Raw genomic sequence first — 10,233 nt, forward strand, 5'->3', positions numbered from 1 at the left:
TTTCTTGATTGAGAACAGGTGTGACAGTAATCAGGTCTGGGTGTGGCTGGAGAAATTGAACTCACTTGTGATAAACCATAGTTAAGTTGTGTTTTAACAGGGGGAGCAAACACTTTTTCACACAGGGCCATTTAGGTTTGGATTTTTTTTCCCCCTTATATTAAAAACCTTTATGTAAAAACTAATTTTTTTGTGTGGTGTTTACTTGTGTTGTCTTTGACTAGTATTTAAATTTGTTTGCTGATCTGAAATATTTAAGAGTGACACATATGCAAAAATAAGAATTCATTAAAGGGGGCAAACCATTTTTTACACCTCTATATCTTCACAAAGTTTTTACTGAGAAAGTATTTTCACTTTTCTTTACTGTTGATACGGAACAAACCCTATCGAGCAAATAAACAGTGAAAACCTTGAAATGGCCATATACTCATTTATTTATTCTGTGGTTCAGCCTGTCTCGGCTGTCCTTGGATGGCAGTACCTCAACATTGCCTCAGGTATTACTTAGCAATGTACACTGGTTTGTACAAAATAAATTGAGGTGAAGAACAAGTTATTATCAGTGGAACTGTACAATTTCTCGTTAGTATATTGTCACCATCCTAAAATAATCTTGAAAGTTACTCATCATTGACTCATCTCCTCATGATGCAGGGCACCTGTGATAAAATGGCCCACACCCTTAGTTGATCAGCTCATTTCATCCTATTAGGAACATGGTCTGTGCCAACAATGTGACTTAATCTAATTTATTCTGTCTAAATGAAATGTGACTTAGGCCATTTTAATAGCTTTGCAAGATGGTGGTTACCTTAACTGAACAAATTTTTACGATTCAGGACTCGTTCCCAATTTATAAGACAAAGTTTCTTTCTTAGTCAGCACAATTTTCTACAATTTGTGGCTGTTAAAATGTTGACAATAACATAACAACTCTCATATGTTTATTGTGTTTCTGATTTTTTTTATTAGGAAGGTGTTGGTATTTCTGACTCTTTTTTGTAACTGAACAAGAAAGAAAGAAGGAGAAACAAGAAACAAGGAAGTGTTCATAATATTTTGTCTTGACTGTGTATAAAGTACATGATATTTGCTACATGATTTGGTTGGTAAATGCTACACAGCTTTCGAACACAGCATCAATGTCAATCATGTCAATGATTTGTTCAACCTGCAGCAATAAGACAGACATCAGTCTGCATATGATTGGTGCATATGATTAGCTAGGTCCACATTAAGCCACAGGATAATTTGTTTTTATTGTGTAATTTGTGAAAAAAAAATGCTGTTGTAAATAAAAATTATTGCGATCTACAGTGAATCATTAACTCAGCAGAAAAGCAGTAAAGCTTGAAACCTCAGACAGGACCTCGTATAAAACTTAAAATCAGTGTATTTTCAGACGATTAGTACAAGTTCCTGTGTTTATAAAGAAAAGATGGAGCTGATATTCAAGGAGAGCAGATGGCAACGCACAGAGATGAAACATTGATTCAAGGATTCAAAGTGAATATAAGTGGCTGTGAAGCAATTTCACATTTGTAAACAAGCCCCTGTGTCTGCCTGGTTGCATCATCTCCACAGACGGCAGTTCAGTTGTTCAGTAATGACACTCAAGTGTTGGAGTGCAGATCTCTGAAGGGACTGTCCTCAAGGACCAGTAGAGATGATCTGAAGCTCGAAGTATTCTGTTTACAACACAGGAATCAAAAACATTTAATTGGCTAAGGAAAGGATATGAAATACAGAAAACATGATCAACAGCTAAACAGCAATTAATAGCTTAGCATTTTAATGTAGTCTATTTTAAGAAGCTCATTTTATAATAATTTTGAATATGCATTGCGAATTTTCCATGTTGGATGACATGATAAAAAGACATGATAAAGCTGCAAGTTTTTAGTGCAGTCAGATTTAGGTAATAAAGAGCTTACAGCTCTCTTTACACCAACAAGGTGGCACAATTGGAAAGAACACCGGTCAAAGCTGGCGCCATTCACATCAGATTTCATTATAGAGCGGACTTTGGAGCTTCGACGTGGTGAAACTGCCCAAGCGTCAAATCACAAGGTCTGAGGTAAGAGTTTACTAGCGTTAGTTTAGCTGAAAGAAATGTTATCAATGCCACAGAGAGATTGATAGTCTGTTTCTCATAGGCGAACGATGCTTAGAGTCTGACGTTTAGCGAATGGTACCTAGCACTCAGTGCTATATCTTTATAACTAAGGCTGTCCTTTAAGTTTTAGAGCTGCAAAATTGACTGTGAGCGAAGGCAGGTAGTGTCCTCTGCTGGATCAGATAACTTGTTTGAGATGTTTAAGGATGGGTAATTACAAAGAGAATGAAGGTTTGCTCGGCCACCCTTGGTGGTCTGTAGGGGAAAAAAACTCACTTGCAACTTCAGGAGCCTTCAGCATACAAGACTCTGACATCGCAAGAGTCAGTCTTGCTTTACAGCAAATCCTAGGAAAACGTCACCAACAGAGAGCAAGAGGCAGGCTAGATACTAGCAGCTCTAAATGGCGATAGCTGTGAACATGCAGGTTTATCGTGAAGGTGCCAGCTAAAAAACAGTGAAAGGAAATGATGGATCAGCAAGGATCGGAAAAAGAGCTCTCGACAGGAGTCACGCACAGGTGAACCTCAAAGTCATTGTTTGTAAAGCTGTTTTTTGAATAGTTGTATGGATGTGGTCAGTTGCTGGATAGCTAAGTGGCTAGTGGGAATGTTTGTTTAGATAGTAAGTTGGTCAGCTAGCTCACTGGCTGGACGTTGTTGTTTTGGTAATAGCTATGTAACCTTGTAGCCTTTCCATTACTTGCTTTTTGGCAAACCTTCTTCATACGTGAAGTTCAGACGATTATTTGAAGCAGATTTGGCTTGAAGTGCATTTTACAATAAGTTGCATCAATCAGAAACTGATACAAGATCTAGTCGCGTTTGCGAGCCATAAAACTTACTGATGATCCTAGAATGGTTAGATTTTTTTTCTGATTGTATTTTACATTCAACTGCTGGTCAGTGATACACTCAGTCTGTAGGGTAAGCCTCATAAGAAAACCAAACAAGCATTGCCTAGTATGGCATTTGTAAATGTAGCTATGTGCTTGACAAGGCTTTGCCAAGCTAAGCCATTGCCATCAAGTATGAAGGGGCTAGTCCATTTTTGGTTTGTAGTCCAGTGTCAGGGTTTTGAATCTGATGCAGGCGGCTACAATAGGCCAGTGGAAGAAATGCAATCATGGCTGAACTTACAAAGATTGAACATAAGTTGTGCTACCATGTTTTTAATCAATTGCAGATATCTGATGGCTTGCAAAGGCAGACCACCCAGAAGGAAGTTGCACTAGTCAAGTTTTTAATGAGGGGAGACTGTACAAGGACCTGGGTGGCTTCTCTATAGAGAGGTTGAATTCCCTGGATGTTGTACAGGAGAAATCTGCATGCCTAAGTCAGATTTGCCACATGAGACATGGACAATAACTGGGCATCCATAACTACATCAAAGCTTTGTGCTTCTGCTCACAGAGTGACCAGCTAGATTGTGGTAAAGACCTGTAGTTCCAGAGATGAACAGTAGACTTCAGTAATGTCAGAGTTTGTTCATTTAATAATTTGATGATATTGTGCTTAGTATAGAGGGAAATAAGCAAATCCACCTAGTCTTTATTCAGGAAACGTTGTCTCCTGACGGGTTGCAAACATTTTATTTTTCATGCATTTGATGACAAACTGAAGAACTATTGCATCAAAAGCCTTTGGTGAATACTGCCTTTGTACCAAATCATAATAACAAACATCTGTTGACCTGATCACTTATTTTAAATCACCTCATTATTTTTAATAGTGTATTTACAGTATGCTGCATCCCTTAAACACAATTTATTAACAAATGAAATAAATTTGACTAGAGATAACATGAAATATCATGGGTTCATACTGTCTGCAATCAAATAAAAGTAAATGTAAGAAACCATGTAAGAGTTTTTAGTGATCAATTTCCCCAATTTACATAGTTTGTCTTTATTAAATGGGGGTTAAAGACACTACACAGTTTCACACTGTGTAGAAATATGAATATTTCTGTATATTTCTGTATTTCTACGTTAAACAGGTTTATGGAAAAAGTACACTAGAATTAGCAACTTAATCCTTATTAGTTGGCAAGCTGATCACCTCGTTGGCTATTGGCACATCCTGAATGTGAATATAGTTGTCACACAGGCCAGACGAAGGACAAACACTTGCAGATAAAAATGACAGTGTTTATTACAAAAGGGACTAAGCTTACAAGAGTTGTGAGGGACAAGCATGGTCAGTAACAAAATGACAGCAAATGTAAACAACATACCAGAGTGTCACGCCTGAAAGTGCACCTGTCTCACTTGCACTCAGCTCTTCCTGCGATCTTCAGTCCCCGGACTACACTACCCAGAACGCACCACACATGGACTACACTTGCTCACATGATCACATGACTCACTTCCAGGAAGTAATCCATGTAATTAGCTCTATGGCTGTGACCGAAATGGCTCACTATTTACTAGTTAGGGCACTATTGAGTATGTCAGCCATTTTTCTTTGAGTGTCCGAATCATAAGGGGGGATTCGAACGTGATTTTGAGGGCACTAAAAACTCCCATAATGCATCATGATTTATAGTAAACTTCGCTGCTTACTAAGCGAGCTGAATGTGTCCCAAAATGCTTTGTGGGTCTCGCTACTAGGCAACAGACAGCCGAAGAAACGGAGCGGACAGCGAGCAACCAGGGTTGCCAGATTGTTACAATGGGATTCAGATAAAACCAATTCACAGGGTAAAACGTGTTTCAAATCCACAAATTTACTGAGAAAACCACCCAAACAGCTGATATTCGTCATATTAACAATATTACAGGGTTTATTCCAACATGAATCTTAACTAAAATATCATAAATATCTTAAATATCACTGATTACAAAAAAATATATTTAAGTGAGTTTATCTGCATATTTGTATTATGTGTTTTGTGCCTTGTATCATTGGACACACGAAACAAAAACGTAAAAACAGTACATAAAAACAACCTTGCAAGCAATAAAAGAAAGAAATAACTTACTCACATATAATAACGAACATAAACACAACTTCAAATTTCCATCAGCAGGACTAAAAGCTCTGTCTCTGCAGGGTTAGATATCTAACTATAACACCGCCAAATTAAATTTCCAAACTCTTTACACTTGGTAGTTTTGTTCACCTGTCAAATCACAGCGTTTCCCCCAGACAATTTCAGATACAACTCGACATTTGGCATGAAACCACCCAATCTGGCAACAGAGCGAGCCGGTGTACGCTGCTATTTTTAAGGTTTTCTTCATGAAGTTCAGTAATGTGAGGATCATCTTTTAAACAGCGTAAATATAACAAGCAGATAAATGACTTCATGATCAGCTCAGAGCTTCACTAACTTTAATTCAGAGCTCAGTTCAATGTGTTGATGGAGTTTTAAACACGACTCAACCCCTCTCTCTCTCCTGTGTTTTTATGCGACCGGTGCTGGCGCATGATAATGATGAGTTAGTGTCCGAATTCACTCCTGTTTTACCACTAATTAGTGAACTTATTAGTATCTCCCTACATAGCGTAACACTAATGAGGGAGTAGGGAGCCATTTCGGTCACAGCCTATGTGTTTTCCCCTGTCTTTATACCCTTTCAGCCCTCTCTTTCACTGCTGAGTATTGTTTTGGTTTGTTCTGCATTAAAATGTGTCTCCCTTCCTCTGATTGTTTATTTGTTTACCACCCTTTTTCCCTTTTTTATTAGTTTATGTTTCTTTATTCGTAAAGTTTAATGCTTTATTTGTGTGTCAGTGTTTAATTGTTTTCTTGTTTGTTGTGTCCAGGAAATTTGTTACTGGTTTACTTGTCTGGAAATATCTTCGAAACAAACCAAAAAGAAGTGGAAATTTTTTAAGCAAAAATACAAGTTAATTTGTAGTGATGGGCTGATTAAGCCCCACTGAAGCTTTAGAAGCTTCTTCCTGATTGTGCCGAAAAAGCATTGAGGCATTAGAGAAGAGAGACATCTTGTGGCTGAAATAAATCATTACAGCCTGCACTTTACAACGAAGCAAATGAACCCTGTGAGAGTTACTGCTCATTCAATATCTGTTCTGATCTGCAGATAACCCTCTTTAATTATTGGGATTAGTCCGTCATCCTCCTCCTCCAGAATATCTCCTACTTCCACACAGATATTGAGGAGAATGCAGCGGGCACCAATGACCTTTAGGGTAAACACAGGCCGGATCTCTAGGGCCCTCAAGAAGATGGAGCTCCAGATCTGCATAGTAATATTTCTTCCTCTTGTGTGGTGTCTGTTGTAGTGTGCTATAACTTGGACTGAAATGTATAGATTATTATAGAGTAATCATGTTAATTTTTTTAAATGTTTGTTTGTTTTTGTGTCTGTATATTGTTACAGGAAACAGGCTGGAAGTATGGTGTCATGATGGTAACAGGATGCTGCAGACACGGGTATCCACCATCTCCTAAAAAAAGTGGTGGTGGATACAGAGCCTGTTGATACAGGGGTGATTTATTCATACGGGTTACCTTTGCTGGCTTTCAGCGAGTGCTTGTTTTATGTGCCTGAACCCCCTTTTTTATATCTGAATAAATAAATAAAGATTAATTATTTAACTTATCCCCGTTTGTGTGTGTGGTTGTTGCAGCCTCTGACCGGACCATACAGGGTTAATAAAGGTGCTGGTGGCAGCATAACGCTACCTGGTTGAGTCCAAGTTAATTACTATATTAATATATTTATTTAATTTAGAAAGATTATCACCACTGCCCATCCTCTGAACATCTGTGTAAGCCTGACTTATTCCAATTAGGTAAACGAAGGGTATGACCAATTGGAAAAACTTCCTGGAGGCACTCTCATCCGTTCTGTGTGCATGGCCTTGACTTAGGCAATATTTAGATTTAAGTAACATGATGTTTCAGCTAATGTTTATTTTTAGTATTCAGTGGGTCCAGTAAAAAAATGCTGTAGTTACTAACTGCTCTATAAACACACCTGTTTTCTGTATTCACAAAATAAGCTGCCGTTTTACCTACAGGGGAATTAGATGGTGTAGTGGACATTTCTACAGCCATTAAGAGGTCCTATTATTGGGACCATTGGGGTCTTGTTTTTGGTTTGTTTATATTTTTCTTTTCTTTTTTGGAGGAGTTTGGCTGCAGGTTAATTTAATAGTTCTGATCTCATTAGCTGGTTTATATATTAGCTGTGTATAAAAGTAGCATAGTTGCATTAAACCCTGTCAGGCACCAAAGACCACAGACTCCTGCAGAAACCAGAATAGAATTGTGAATTGTGGCCTGGGCATCTGGTCATCCCGAAAAAAAAAAAAAAAAAAAAAAAAAACATATGTTGGATAAGAACTATTTAACGAGATAACTACCAGCATCGGGTATGTTTTTCTCCGTCCCTTTGCTAGCTCTCTCTCTCTTTATATTAATATATTTTTATATAAAATATATATATTAGGTATTTTTATGCTATTTTGTTTATATATATATATATATATATATATATATATATATATATATATATATATATATATATATATATAAACTAAGATTAGAGGAAGTAATGATTATTATTTGCTTACTGGCTGTGGTAGAACAAAATTTTATATATACACACAATATTAATTTTAGTAATGTAAGACATGATCAGCAAGTAGGTTAAAATAAGAAGCATTTCCTTACTCTTTTGCACCTGACCCAGTGCTTGAGAAGTTTGCTAATTAGTTAATGAATTAGTTAAAATAATGTGTTTCTGCTACCATTCCTGCAAAGCGACATATATCAATTCTAAATACAGATTGGTCTGGAAGGAAGGAGATCTTTTCTGGCTATGAGACAGATTGGTACAGCTAGACAGTAGCTGAGCGCTGCGTGACAGTAAAAAAGGACAGTTTTTGCTCTTACTGCTGCAGCATGGTTTCCTATTATGTACAGAGCCATCTCAAAAAAAAAATACTTTATTTCAGTAATTCAGTTAAAAATGTGAAACTCATATTATATAGATGCATTACACACAGAGTGATCTATTTTAAGCTTTTATTCATTTTATTATTGATGATTTTGGCTTACAGCCAATGAAACCCCAAAATCAGTGTCTCAGAAAATAAGCATATTATATAAGACACAATTGGTACTTTCTGCAGTGAGGGCAGTGTGCCAAGTCCTGCTGGAAAATTACATCTGCATCTCCATAAAAGTTGTCAGCAAAGGGAAGCATGAGGTGCTGTAAGATTTTGCGGGAAAACACTGCACTGACTTTGGACTTGATATAACACAATGAGCCAACACCAGCAGATAACATGTCTTGTTGATCCACTGTGTTATATCAAGTCCAAAGTCAGTGCAGTGTTTTTCTGCAAAAGCGAAAGTGAATCGAATGAGTCAACCGAGTCAGTTGATTCGTTACTCACAGTTCACACAGAGCTCACGGAGATGGCGTCCTCAGTAGCCATGGCAACAGAACTCACGACGGGAAGCTCAGAACACCGTCCGTGTTCAAATCACACACGAGGTCCGGTCGAGCTCCTGCAGACAGGCGCGAGGAAACGCAGCAACACCAGGACCGTTTCTCAATACACAAGTCTGTACTCCAGTACTTGTGAAGAACGGACTTGGGAAGTTCAGATCACGAGTGCATACTCCCGAGAACAGGAGGAAACGGGATGGTTGTTGTGTAACTGGAACAGCTGTCTACTTGATGACGTCACCCTCTTAGAGGAGCAGAAAGCGTTGTTCCGAAAACATAGGAGCACATTTTCACCTAGCCGCTTTCTTAACAAATAAACCACATATCTGAAGTCTAAACCCCTACATTCTCGCCTGAAAATAACTTAAAACATTATTTTAGCACACAGCAGTACTGTTTTAAAAACGTACTTACAGTTATGTACCTTCTCATCCTGCATTACACTGAGACTGCTGTGAGGTGCATTCTGGGTTATCGGGCTGTGAGAAGTCCACACAAGTCACCTTCCATGCATCCTCGATAAAGTGGGAGGAGCAAGAACACATCCGGGTATTGGTTTTGTACTTGGCAAACTGACTGATGACGTTTCCAAGTCCACAAGAACACAAGTACAGACAAGAACGCAGATTGAGAAACGGCCCTGCTCTCAGTCTGGTGCAACCAATTACCTTCAGAAGTCACATGCTTAGTGAAATGAAGGCCACCTGTGTGCAATCTAAGTGTCACATGATCTGTCAGTATATACACACCTTTTCTGAAAGGCCCCAGAGGCTGCAACACCATTAAGCTAACCAAACAACACCATGAAGACCAAGGAGCTCTCCAAGCAAGTCAGGGATAAAGTTGTAGAGAAGTATAAGTCAGGGTTGGGTTATAAAAAAATATCCAAATCTCTGATGGTACCACAACAAACCTGCCAAGAGAGGGTGTGGGGCCCTAATTAAGATATTAGGGATCAATATATGTTATAATACCCATATATTAGTACAATTTGGCCATATATGAACAAGTTTATTGAGTTCAGTTAAAACTCTGTCTGCTCTTCCTCAGTAAGGCCCAGTCTGTACCAGGCTGCTGTGAACTGAGGGGGAGACAGATAAGAAATATGCTTATCATACCAGGTGTCTCAAGAGGCCCAAGCTCCCACGGGAACGCTGGGCAGGAGAAGGAAAGGTGGAACTAAAAGCCCCCACCTTTGTTCACCCAAATACTGTATAAAAGTGTGTATTCCTCTGTGTTTTCAGAAGATCGGAGCTTCCTGACTGATAGAACAATAAAAAGATCAACTTAGAACTTCAGAATGACCCGACTTCTCGTTTCTTTAAAACTCGAGGCACTCGTCTGTTTTTATCTTCTTTCTTTTGAATTTAGAACTTTACATGGATGCATGACTAGATCATTTTTAAGAGTCTATTTTAAGCTAGCCCAAGGCTTCCCTTTAAGGGAGGCCAAGAGTCGTCAGATTACGAACGACAAGGGCCGCCCACCGAAACTCTCAGCCCGGTCAAGGAGGGCATTAATCAGAGAGGCAGCACAGAGACCAAAGGTAACCCTGAAGGAGCTGCAGAGTTCCCAAGCAGAGACTGGAGTATCTGTTCATATGACCACAATAAGCCGTACACTCCATAGAGTTGGGCTTTATGGAAGAGTGGCCGGAAAAAAACTTTACTTACAGGCAAAA

The 10,233-nt window shown here is 38.6% G+C and overlaps 1 long non-coding RNA gene across 1 annotated transcript; it reads right to left on the reverse strand.

The window, feature by feature from the left end:
* Positions 1-1,277: 1,277 nt before the first annotated feature.
* Positions 1,278-9,186, reverse strand: LOC125798985 (uncharacterized). The gene is made up of 2 exons (XR_007437773.1): positions 8,497-9,186; positions 1,278-1,691 (listed from the first exon to the last, which is right to left on the reverse strand). It is a non-coding gene; the product is annotated as an uncharacterized LOC125798985 (long non-coding RNA).
* Between the last annotated feature and the right edge of the window lie 1,047 nt (positions 9,187-10,233).

Source organism: Astyanax mexicanus, chromosome 2, assembly GCF_023375975.1.
Source record: "Astyanax mexicanus isolate ESR-SI-001 chromosome 2, AstMex3_surface, whole genome shotgun sequence".
Lineage (NCBI taxonomy): Eukaryota > Metazoa > Chordata > Actinopteri > Characiformes > Acestrorhamphidae > Astyanax > Astyanax mexicanus.